A 12,994-nucleotide genomic window follows, 5' to 3' on the forward strand; every position below is an offset into this window, starting at 1 on the left:
TGTGTGTGTGCACTCTTGTGTTTGTTTTGCTCTCCTCTTGGGAATGTTTAAAGGTAATTTAGGGTTGTGAAGGAGGGAATGAGGGAACTGGAGCGTGTGTGTGTGTGTGTGTGTGTGTGTGTGTGTGTGTGTGTGTGTGTGTGTGTGTGTGTTTGTGTGTGTATGTGTGTGTGTGTGTGTTTATGAACTGTTTGCATTGTCAGAAAGTATACTTACCTACACCTGTTTGTGTTGTTGGTTTTTAACCGCATATTGTGGATTTATGTAGTCATGCATGACATATGACCACAGTAACTCACTGCCACTGAATATTAAATTGTTTGCCTCGTCAGTTTTTCCTCTCATAATGTGATTATTTTAGCCTTTTCTGCTCGGTTTTCATTAATTTTTCTCCTCAACACACTCCCACTGCTATTTGTATGTGTTTATTTACTGAGTTCTGTAACCTTATGCCCTGCTGAGATGTAGGGCACCTACTTATGAGGTTACCATGGCAGCTAGCAAAGTCAGCGCTGAACATCCAGCCAATACACATCATCCTCCATCATCTATTTCTTCTTCATTTTCACGTGTGTGTTTCTGTTTCACTACTCTTACAGGTCTTGCAATTTTCTTTCAATGTTGGTGTTTTTTATTCTTTCTTGGTTGTTGGTCCACCTTTGTTGGTTTTTTCAGTGCCCCTCTCCCACCTGTAGCCAAAGAACAAACCCATGTTTACCACAACTTCACTTCCCGCCCTGTGATTGGACGGTGTGATATTTCGGGAGAGTTGAGTAACAGTTGTTGCTGTGTGCCTGGGTAGAGAAACCTAATGAGAAATGCTGATTGGAGCACAGCAGGAGGGGGTGGTGGTGGAGGGTGGAGCAGTTGGCACACCAAGTGTTAATGGTATCGTTACCCTACAACCCCCTCTAACGCTGGCAGAACTAGGTGCGAGGGAGGCCTAAATCTGTCCACCCCTCCGTACTATGGCATCCCGCTAACAGACTCACTGTCGCCACAGTGTAAATGGACCTGTGTGTGAGCGAGGTTATGGAAGTTTTACACAAGCTTTCAGGTTTTCATCTGTGTGTGCATTTACATATGTGTTTATGCATGTGTGTGTATTTGCACACAAGTTAGACAAAGAAGTCTCTCTCTCTCTCTCTCTCTCTCTCTCTCTCTCTCTCTCTCTGTCTCTCTCTCTCTCTCTCTGTGTGTGTGTGTGTGTGTGTGTGTGTGTGTGTGTGTGTGTGTGTGTGTGCGTGTGTGTGTGTGTGTGCGTGTGCGTGTGTGTGTGGGCCTGTGGGTAAGTTGACCCAGTGCTACTGTAGGCCACAGCTGAGTTTGAGAATAGCTCTGACACAGAACACCGATACTGGCACAGTGGGAATTATGCTAATATTCCTCAGCACCATCCGCTTATCCCTGCCTCAGCTGGACATTAAACTGTCACTCAAACTGTAAACAAGCTAACCTCCACCCCACCCATAAAGTACAAGCTAGCAAATGCTCTTCCAGGCTTGGACTAAACAGCTTATGCTCCGTCTCAGGCACTTCGCTGACTAGTTCTGCCAGGGCCTCTGAGATGACAGCAGCTAAAATCATATTCTGCTCTCGATTTGTTGATGTTAATGTTTATTTTGTTGCAGACACACTTATAGAGGGCTTTTTGTACCTATTAGAAAATAGCCATTTATCTCCTTGACAACACGGATGCCAGCTGATTTAAAACAAAAGCACTCAAGAGCATAGAAGCACATGGTACATCATCCATTCAACAGTCTTCTTCCCCTACCTCCCAGTTTATTTAAGGAGATATAAGGAGCCCAAGTTTGACATGTATGTTTTGTTTCAGCCCTGCCAATGGTGACATGATTTGTTAACACATGCACTTGGCTGTATCAGGAGCTGTCAAGTCTGATGGCTCCATTAACCCTAAAGAAGATCTGAGTGTTTTTGCCGAATGCCTTGGATGTGTTGCTGAACCAAAATAGTTCTTGTCTTTAAAATCTATCTTTCTAGGTGTGCTGAAGATTTACTCTACACATAAAAACCTGATGAACAAGTAAATCAGCCCCCTTAGATGTTATACTAGGGTCCATAGTTGTGTAAGATCATCCAAAGCAGAAAAGTGTTTTGATTCCTGGTTTAAAACGGAAAATACCTTCAACTCCAACATTTTTTTTTTGGTGGAATTAACTTTTCTCTCAAAAGCATGTTGTCTGAATGACCTGAAAGAAAAAGTCAGCACAGTACTTTTCAAAGGGCTGTGGCAGGAAAACAGACATTTAACTAGGGCTGGGCGATATGGACCAAAATGTATATCTCAATATCTTTTTGCTGAATTTTGATATACGATATATATCTCGATATTTTTCCTCCTGTAAAATATTTACAAGTTTACTCACTTCAAACCTCAATCAGTAGATTGAATGAATAAAAAAATGTATTGATTCTTGTCAAACTTCAACCTTGGTACCTATTCTCTACCAGTCTGAGCTTGAGAAACACTGGTACTGCTAACACACACACACACACACACACACACACACACACACACACACACACACACACACACACACACACACACACACACACACACACACACACACACACACACAGTTGAGAGCTAGAGATGTATCAAATGTCCCACAGGCAAGTTTTGATTATATATTTATAATTAATGTAAAATTATTTTAATTTTATCTACAGGTGGGCCATATTGTAATTTATTGTCCAGAGAGAAAACATCTATCATGTTAAACTAAATTTATGATGTAAATGCACCTACTGAAGATCGCATGGGTCCATCTATGATTTTATCATGTACTGCACTTTGGGCAGCCTTGGCTGGTGGCATTAAGGTGCATTATACATAAATAAATACATAGAAGAAGATGATGATGATTTAGACCTATTTTTACCAGTTTTCATTATTCTATAAGAGAAACAGACCTGCTGCACACAGCTGGGAAAAGTAGGACAGTTTTATTATATTTCATACCCAGATAAGGTGCACATACGTTTATCCTATGTACTCTGCTTTAATAAGATAACCTCAATGTTTGAGAGCCAACAAATACAAATTAAGTCCAACAGTGTTATAAATGCAACAGCATTTAATATAAGTTCACATTTTTCAGATTTTTAAAAAATAGAAAAAACAAAAAAAAAAAATTACAAAACAAGATAGAATGATTATTATAGCACTAAATTCACATTTTCTTTACAAAACTCCCCAAAAACAGCTGTTCTGTTTGAGGCAGGAGGAAGGTCTGCACTTGCCAGAAGACGGTTTGCTGCTAAATGAAATAGCCAATCGTATGAGAGCCCTTCTAGCCAATCAGAGGTGAGAAAGGCGGGACCTTCCTTGGACATCCTATGGTTCCAAATCATGCGTCCAAGTGAGAGTAGAAAATGCCTCAGCCACTAGAAGCTAACAGTTAGCATTAACAACTTCAGAGCATGACTGAAATCCTTCAGGTTTGTCTTATTTGTAGAGATAAAACATCAGTGTTGCAAAGAAAAACAAAGTCAGTAGCCCCTTTTAGAGGACCCCCATGCTGGCAAATCAGCGTATTATTGCTGCCACAGTGTGTCTAATGAATAGACTGTGGTGATGCGGGAATTTTACGGCATTGGTGCCGCCATGCTTGGTAGAACTATTACCACAACGCTGGACTTATGAATCCATTTTATGCCTTGGCGCAACAGAGGGAGGTGAGAGGGAGGCTTTTGTAAACAGAATCAGCTGAGATGTAATCTAGAGTGATGCGGAGCTCCAAGAGCTTCTCTTCGTTAGAGCTGGAGCTCAGATCACCAGGGACTGAACAGGGACTGTGGAGGAGACACCTTTAGGAGCTGTTAAAAAATCGTAATGAGCGTGGCTTCAATCGCAATAAAAAGCAAGTTACGCCCAAGATAAACGGAAGTCCGCAGCAATGCAGAGACCACACCCCCTTTATGCTGCCATCGTGTGATCTTTTGTAAAAAGGGCACGCTTGTGCAACATTACTGCCACAATCTGTGCACTCATAAATGACCAAAGGCTCCCTGTTGCCACCACAGCGTTGTAGCAAAATGGCGACATTATTTTCTAAAAGAGGCTAGTGGTAGATAACCTGCATAGTAGTAATTGGACCCCTCATAATGAATGGGCACCAGTTGGCACGAGGTTAATGTCTGCATTTTGATGAACATCTTTTCACATTGATATCACGGTTTTGGTTTGAAAGCAGACCAATTAATTTTAAGACAAGTCTAGTCTATTAATTTCAAACCATTTTTTCTATTCCATTTTTGTCTGCTTATCTGGCACCGTGTTGCAGAGGCAGCAGCCTAAGCAGGGAGTCCCAGACTTCTCTCTCCCCGGCCACTTAGGCCAGCTCCTTTGGGGGAATCCCAAGGGCCAGGTGAGAGACATAGTCCCTCCAACATGTCCTGGGTCTTCCTTTAGGTCTCCTCCCAGTTGGACGTGCCCGGAAAACCTCACGAGGGAGGCATCCAGGAGGCATCCTGACCAGATGCCCGAGCCACCTCAACCGGCTCCTCTCGATGTGGAGGAGCAGCGGGTCTACACCGAGCCCCTCCCGGATGACCGAGCTTCTCACCCTATTTCCACTCTGCGGAGGAATCTAATTTCAGCTGCTTGTATCCGCAATCTCATTCTGTTGGTCACTACCAAAAGCTCATGACCAAAGATGAGGGTAGGAACTTAGATTGACTGGTAAATTGAAAGCTTTGCCTTCCAGCTCACCTCTCGCTTCACCAGAACAGACCAGTACAATGCCGCCATCACCAATCTGCCTGTCGATCTCACGCTCCATCTTTCCCTCACTCGTGAACAAGACCCCGAGATACTTAAACTCCTCCACTTGGGGCAGGACCTCGTCCCCGACCCAGAGAAGGCATTCTACCCCTTTCTGACTCAAGACCATGGTTTCAAATTTAGAGGAGCTGAATCTCATCCCAGCTGCTTCACAACTGGTTACGAACTGCTCACGTGAGAGCCAGATATCACTGTCCGATGAAGCCAATATCCCAGCGAAGACTCCAGTTTTGTTCAATTGTTTTGTTAAATTAAAGCTTCACAAAGTTTACAGAAAGGAAAAAATAAAACATTTGATCATTTTAAATATTGTTACAAATAACTGTCACATAAAAGTTTGTGCCAATCTTATCAACACGCAAAATTGAAACAAATTAGCCAGTTTTTTGTGATGACTGGAGATCAATCAACAGTGCTTTGTAGACCTATCACGCCCTAAATGGTCCAGAAGGGCCAAAAGGCCACAATAAAGTGCTTGAGGTGTTATTTGTCCCCCAATAATCACTGGAAACCAATCTGAAGACATCTGCTTTGGTGTATCTACAGAAATCCATCCCTCTTCAATACACTAGACCCAATTAATGTATTTCTAATGTCTCGAGTCCAGATGCCACATAACTCTCCAAGAGGCTTTTGTTCATGTTCTACTTTGGACGGCCTAAAGTGCAACCCATGATTTTTACTTTTACTTTAATGTCATGCTAAATAGGACCACAGACCTTCAGTGACATTGACTATGGTGGTAAACTTGGGACCAACACCCTGGACACCTGACTAAACATGAAAAGTATTATAATTTAAAGAATGACCTGTATTCTTTTCTAATTGCTGATAATAGATCAAAGTTTAATTTCTGAGACCAAGAAACAACTGACCCAGAATTTGATGCTTTTATTTTAGTATTTAAGTGTTTCAGTGTCTCAAATCTACAATGATTTACAAATCTTTGTATTTTTGTTTACAAAAAATCCGATGTTGCATTTTAAGCAAACAAAATAATGCATTTACAAAATATACATAATTTGTGAAAAGGGGGAAACTGCAGATTGCTGATTTAAGACAGAACATTTGTAACATTTTTAGCTCAAAGAGGATTAAAACTTATAAAAAGAAGGCTATAATAAGAGAAGCTGAAAGACTAATGAATCATTGGCAGCTGCAACAAAAGTGGTTTTATTTTAAATATGTTCCTTGACGTGTGAGAAAAGAAGAAAAGCAGACAACAAAAGAGGACGCACATGAGTTGAAGACAGCACCAGTGGGGAGGAAGGTCATGTCACTGAGGCTTGCAGCACACAGTTGTTGACTTTGGGTCGACAGAGGATGACATCATTCCTCGGCTGATTCCACAGGAAATAGGGTCACAGGAGGAACCTTGGCCAAGCATGGAAAGTTGCCCGTTTCAATTTAGGTACAAACACACAGATGAATGCATTGGATTTTATGCATGCAAACACACACACAAACACACACACATGCACTGAGGACGCTGTGAGGACCGTCATTGACTTCCATTCATTTTAGTGACTGGATTGTGCCTAATCCTAAACCTAACCCTAACTCTAACCATAAACAGTCTAGTCCTAATCCTAACCCTAACTAAAACGTAATCCACACCATACCTCTTAAATTAGCCAGTAGAGCTCCGTAATCTTGACCCAAAGTGAGGACCAGCCAAATGTCCTCAGTTTGCAGGTAAAAAACTTGTTTTGGTCCTCACTTTGCTGTATAGACTGACACACACACACACACACACACACACACACACACACACACACACACACACACACACACACACACACACACACACACACACACACACACACACACGCGCGCACTCACACACACACACACACACACACATGCTCAGTTCAGGCAGGGGGATGGGGGACTCTGGGTGTGGGAGGAAGTTTCCAGTACATTTATACTATCAAGGTTTGTCCGGACTGCCCTCTTTACTTATGGAAACAGAAATGATCACACTTGTGCTTTGTGGAGTTCATTAACTCCACACACTCTAGTGGGTGAAATACACACACAGGCACAAAGTACATTTGAGCTACATCATAATTCTCCACTCCCAGTGCGAGCCTGGATATCATCCAACCTTTGTTCCCAGTGCGCAGTGCTCCTCCAGAGTGTGCAAATACACACACTGACTTTTTTATGTGCACACTTTTTCATCTGAAAAGTTTTCAGCTCAGTGGGAGTCACAACTCTGCCACTCTCTGAGCTTCCCTTTGGTCTCTGTGGAGACCACCACTACATGTTTATAAGCAGAAGGTAGATGGTTCCCCCAAATGCTGGCAGTGCAATGTGACTGGCTCATGGGCACTCCCACACTGACTCCTGGCAGAGCAGAGATCAGATGGAGGCTGAAAGTTTTTACTTTTTTTTTTCAAGTCTACACTTTGTTGATATGGGTGTGGTAGACATGGTGTGTGTGTGTGTGTGTGTGTGTGTGTGTGTGTGTGTGTGTGTGTGTGTGTGTGCCCACGCGAAGGAGTTTGCAAATGATCCAGGACTCCATGGTTTGGATGTCACCCCCCCCCCCCCCCCCCGCACTCATCCCCTCCACTCAAACCTGGGGGGGGGGGTCTTCAGGAATCTCCCTGCGTGATTGCATCTGCACGTCATCAACATGTCAGGATTTATCTGCAGGAAAATGTCAGCAGATGTTTTCCATCATTCAGACTTCTCACTCTCCAAGCCAAGAGCATTTATTTTATATGAAGACAGCAGAGAGCAGTAAATGTAGTAGCATCATCAAAATCTTTATCATCCTCATCATCATGTTGGGCTGTTCTTACCTGCGTGAGACTTTCACTATTGCAGAGAGCTTCTGCCCTCTAGTGACTGTCCGGTGTCACTATGCCTTTGAGGCAGTACAGCTGATAAAGAGGGTCTATACCTCCATCTACAGGAAGATCTGTGAACCAACCATGTTTCTGAATTTAACTCTTTATTGATTAGCTAAAAAGAACACAAAGCAGCACGTTTCTTGTTAGTTTCTCAGTGTTTTAAGGGCTGCAGCGAAATTAAGTTACTTATGAGGTCATTTGTATTTGATTTTTCTGTAGAAAAGGACATGGTTGTTCATTTCTGTTTGCAGTTTGATTCTCTGACTGTGCTACACCTCAGATCAGACTCTATTACACCCTTATAGCTTTATATTCATAATAAACCATTCTTTTGGACAAGCTGCTAATATCCGTGTGAATGATAATCGACATGGAAGTTTTGGGGAATTTAGTATAGAAACTGCCATTTATTTTGTCTCAAAATGTTTAGAATAGTTAGTTAAAAATTCCTTTTTTTTTGCTCTCATTAGTTTTCATGTGTTTGTTTTAATTCATTTTGTCCAGGATAAGTTATCATTAACGTTCTCAGTATCAAACAAACCTGCATTCTGAGTGGCTGTTGTCTGTTAGTTCACATTGCTATTGTGTCAGAAGAACTGTCCTCAGCTTTCTCTCGGATACTTTGAGCAGCTGTGCTTTTAACTGCTCCCTGTTGTCTTTCTCCGATTCGGATGTGAAGTAGACCGTGGCTGGCCCAGTGACTCACTCATCCATCACAGAAGCAGCACTTGAACTCGGTTCAGACTTCCAATTTTTAAAGTAGAGGTTCCCAAGGTGTCTGTGTGTGTGTGTGTGTGTGTGTGTGTGTGTGGGGGGGGGGGGGGGGGGGGGGGGGGTTGTCCCTTCTCGAGAGGAAGTGAGACTGAAAATAAAGAGCATAAGAGCAGCGGTGTGAACTGTTTCCCGCTCTTGGCGCAGTGACTCTGAGAGCATTCCTCCCACCACTCAATCCAGGGAAAGGGTTATCTCCATGGTGATGGCATTTGGCAGAGCTGGACAGAAGGGAGTGTGTGTAATCAGATGGATGGGGAGGGGTAACCTGTTTCGTGTGATATCAATTTCAGGTTTAAACGTAGGGCAGGTAGTGTTGCTGTAGATAATGGAAATTAATTCAGCACTGGCGTGCATCCATATCATTAAATAATTAATCCAGTCTAAAAAGCGTTTGGAGATTTTCATTTAACCAGTTACTGAAATGTAATAGTTTTGCAGTTAATGAAAGACTGTGGAAAAATAAATCAAGGAAGAATCAAGAATTTCCTTTCTAAGGACATATGAACCACTCTGAGGTGTAGTTCAGTAATAAATTAGGGATTTTCCCTTTTTAGACAGCAATCTGAACAGCCTGGGTTTGGAAAAGTAGAGTTCACAAACTACAGGACTGACAAAGCTAACGGCTAATTTGAATGTAGCCAAAACCAAGATGATTTTTCTCTGTAGTTTTTCATTCCATGGGCAATTTTGACCTGAGTGATGATTTGTCAACAGGATTGTGACATTTCTTCACCAATGAAACCATCAAAGGACCTTAAGTAATTCAAAGAGAGCCATTAGATGTGAACCTGACCAATGAGCTCCTGAGACAGCAGTAGCTCAGGAGGTAGAGCGGGTTGTCCAGTAATCGGAAGGTTGCAGGTTCCCAGGGCAGCTGTGGCTACATCGTAGCTCATCCCCACCAGCGTGTGTGAGTGGGTGAATGACTGATTGTGTTGTGAAACGCCTTGGGGGGTTGTAGAACCCTAAGAAGGTGCTATGCAAAAACAAGAAAATCCAACCGTTATCAGGAATGTTGGGATGAGAAAATATCTTCAAGCTGGATAATATGAAAGCTTTGATCTCCAGAGTTGATGGCACTGGATCAAATAGATCAGCTTCAAGCAGCTTCTTATCCAAAGTACACAGAATTAGTCTGTAAAACACATGGCAGCAGTGTGAGGGTGTGTGAGTGCTGAACTTCCACTACATCAGAGTTTACTGATGTCATGATAAAAGGCAGCAACAACTTAAACTGAATTAAAGGCCTCTCTCTGAGGAAAACCATGCTGTCACTCTAGAAGGATTGGTTTACACCATTTAAAAGCAAATATTTTATTAATACGATAAAGCAAATTTTTTTTTACATTTCTCGATAAAACTTTTTAAGATGACAAATTTAAGATCCAAAGTTTTTAGAATTATTAAACTTAATTTTAGAAATATTTTTTAAAAGAATTTCTAACATTTTCATTACAAAGCTGTCATTTAATAGTTAAGTGTGAACAAATTATAATCTTTCCTTATGACTTGCATATGATACATGAACACAATTGTGTGTGCGTGCGTGCATGCGTGCGTGCGTGCGTGTGTGTGTGTGTGTGTGTGTGTGTGTGTGTGTGTGTGTGTGTGTGTGTGTGTGTGTGTGTGTGTGTGTGTGTGTGTGTTTGAGAGAGGGTGTAAACTCTGCCTGGTGCCTGGAGCAGAAATAAATAGGAATCAGTGACTAACTTTACACAGATAGGTTTACACTCCGTGGACAGCCAATTTCATAGAGCAGGTGTGTGTGTGTGTGTGTGTGTCGGAAGCTGTCATGCTCACACCATTTAGCTGCTCTTAAAAACGAGAATAAACAGTTCCTGTTAAGTGATTCCGTCAAGGCAAACATGAACCCACACACACACACACACCTAAAGCTGTGTGTTCTAATTAAATCCTTTAGGACAACACATGTGCATGTCAAATGCGTATGTAACAGTTGTTGCTGGACAGCTGACCCTCCGTCACTGCTTCCTGTTCTGCATTTGTATGATCATGTAGGCCGGTGGCTCACCTGTTTCTGTAGCTGCAGGGTTGGAATAAATGTGACTGGTGGGCAGACGTACACACACACACACACACACACACACACACACACACACACACACACACACACACACACACACACACACACACACACACACACACACACACACACACACACACACACACACACACACACACACACACAGGTTGCACTGTCTCTTCATCAGCCCCTCATCTCATCTTTCCACATTCCTCCTCCATTTTTCCATCTAGGTAACTAAAATCCTCTTACGCTGAAATATTCCTACAGCGGGGTTGTAACAACCGAATATAAAATATTAGAAAATCTTATCCCATCTACCCTAAAGCATTTACCTGCCTCTCATTCCAAAGTATTCCAATACCAGAAAGGTCATGTTTTCCCTCTAACCAATAATGAGTCTCCCCAGGGTCTCTTTTCATTCGGGACATGCCAATTGATCCTTAAAAATTGGTCTGAACCTCCATTCAACAAGGAGCAGCTCTACTTTAAGAAGGAAAAGGCAGAAAGAAAACAATCTTTTACGTGGCGCCTCTCACAATGCAAATCGGAGGCTATTCAAAATCACAAGGCACTCCTCGCCTTATTTCTAAGGCTGAGTTAAAATATCGTACAGAGATTACTGCTTGTTTATGGAACCATTGGTCAATTTAATAGTGACCTAAATCTGTGACACAAAAGGAAAAATAATCTGACATTAATTGTTGCTCTCTAAAGCAAAATGTAATTAATCCTCATAAAATTAAAAGTTTTATTAACAAGACCAATCCTTATAGGTTTTTTTGCTTGTGATGCCCCAAGTTACTTATAATGATTTATGTTCACGCTACTGAAAATTTCTATTCTTATATATAGTGGTCAAGAAAACCTTCATAAATGTTCTCACCAATAGGTTTTGTCAGTTCAATTCTCCTTTATTTGTCATTGTCATAAAATACAACAACAGTGAAGTGCCTTTCAGTTGGTGCATCATCCATTACTAATAAAAACTAATAAATATACTAAAAGTGAATAATAGAAATGCATACACATTAGGGCTGGGCGATATGGCCTAAAATCAATATCACGATATATTGAGGATTTCACCTCGATAACGATAAATGGACGAAAACTATAGGTATGCGCAGAAACAAATGTTGTCCACTAGATGGGGCTGTCACGTGTGTAGCGGTCACACTTTATAGCGTGATGACTGCAAATTAATTATGACCAATAAGGTGTGATATTCCATATAAATATGAAATATCAATCTGATTGATCTTCGAATGTTTAACCAGAAGATTCTAGTTACTTTTACTTGTTCAGGGACCATAAACACACTTAGTATTAATTCAGACAGAGTCAAGTATATAGTTAAATGGGAATTTTATTCTTTTCTAAACTAATGATTATACATGACAAGATATGAATAATGAGATGTGATGGAGGGGATATGCGGTGATGGAATGTGATGTGTAGGTGGTGTGATGCAAGTTAGATGTTTATCAGAATCTTTGTATCTGAAAGAAATCGTGAAATCTGGGTGCAAAAGAATTTGTTGTCTGCTATAAACTAGAGAGTTGATTATTAATAAAACAGCATCAGACGCAATCTGTTGCGTCTACAAACCCTGGCGGAGACCCCAGCAGATCCGGACTGTCAGAAGTCGGGTGGACCTCACGGCGCTGGGATTTCGTAGATTAACTCCAATACGACCCGTCCAGTCTTGAGATGTCTCCAGGTCACAACAGTAGCTGGAATGCTTGTTTGCGTCCAAAGTGGATGTGGCTCTTAGAGAGCAGTCTGGCTGTGTCAGCTTGCAGCGTGCAAACAGGTTTTTGACTGTATGTCAAAAGAGATGTCTCAAGGATGCTTGTTCCGAATTGGCCGGTTTGGAACTCTGCTAGAAACTGAATTACTCGGGAAGTAATTCCTGTTTTATTAAACTACTTTATTATTTCTGGCCATTCTGGCAAATCAGAATGTGCCATGTCTGGAAGGCTTTACCAAAACATTCCTCAGAAAGCCACGGCTTCCTTTAGATACAAAAATGTTTTTAACCTTAATATGTATCTTATTGTAATATGTATCAGTGTAAACAATGATTAACTTGTTTAATCAAGCATAGTGATTTGTGATATAAATGGATCATTGTAAGAACAATATTCATTTCAAATTCATTGATTTAAGCAGAGATTATTCAAAAATTTGATTTAAACTTCTTGTTCATTCATCACATATGATTATTTAACTTATAAGTTGTAAAGCCTTGTAGGATTTGTGTAGATTCACTTTTATTCAGATTGAGGAATCCAACAGTCTGACTTTTAGTAGAGAGAGAAGAGCTTTTGTGGGAGACCTTGACAGTTTATTTATGTCTATGTTAAAGAACAATAAGTGAGCAAAAGGTTGATTTGTGTGTCTGGATCCTCCAGCTGGCGTAACCTTGACTTTGCAGCTCTGGCATGCATGAAGGGTTACTGTGTCGATTCGATGGCGAAAATTGACCCTTTTGATTCATTACAC

The 12,994-nt window shown here is 41.3% G+C and overlaps 1 protein-coding gene across 1 annotated transcript in view; it reads left to right on the plus strand.

Annotated features, from left to right (window-relative positions):
• ppp2r3a (protein phosphatase 2, regulatory subunit B'', alpha) overlaps nucleotides 1-12,994 on the plus strand; it is a 93,668-nt gene that overhangs the window by 61,077 nt on the left and 19,597 nt on the right. The gene's annotated exons all lie outside the window — the stretch shown is intronic.

The sequence above is a fragment of the Nothobranchius furzeri genome, chromosome 18, assembly GCF_043380555.1.
Source record: "Nothobranchius furzeri strain GRZ-AD chromosome 18, NfurGRZ-RIMD1, whole genome shotgun sequence".
Taxonomy (NCBI): Eukaryota; Metazoa; Chordata; class Actinopteri; order Cyprinodontiformes; family Nothobranchiidae; genus Nothobranchius; species Nothobranchius furzeri.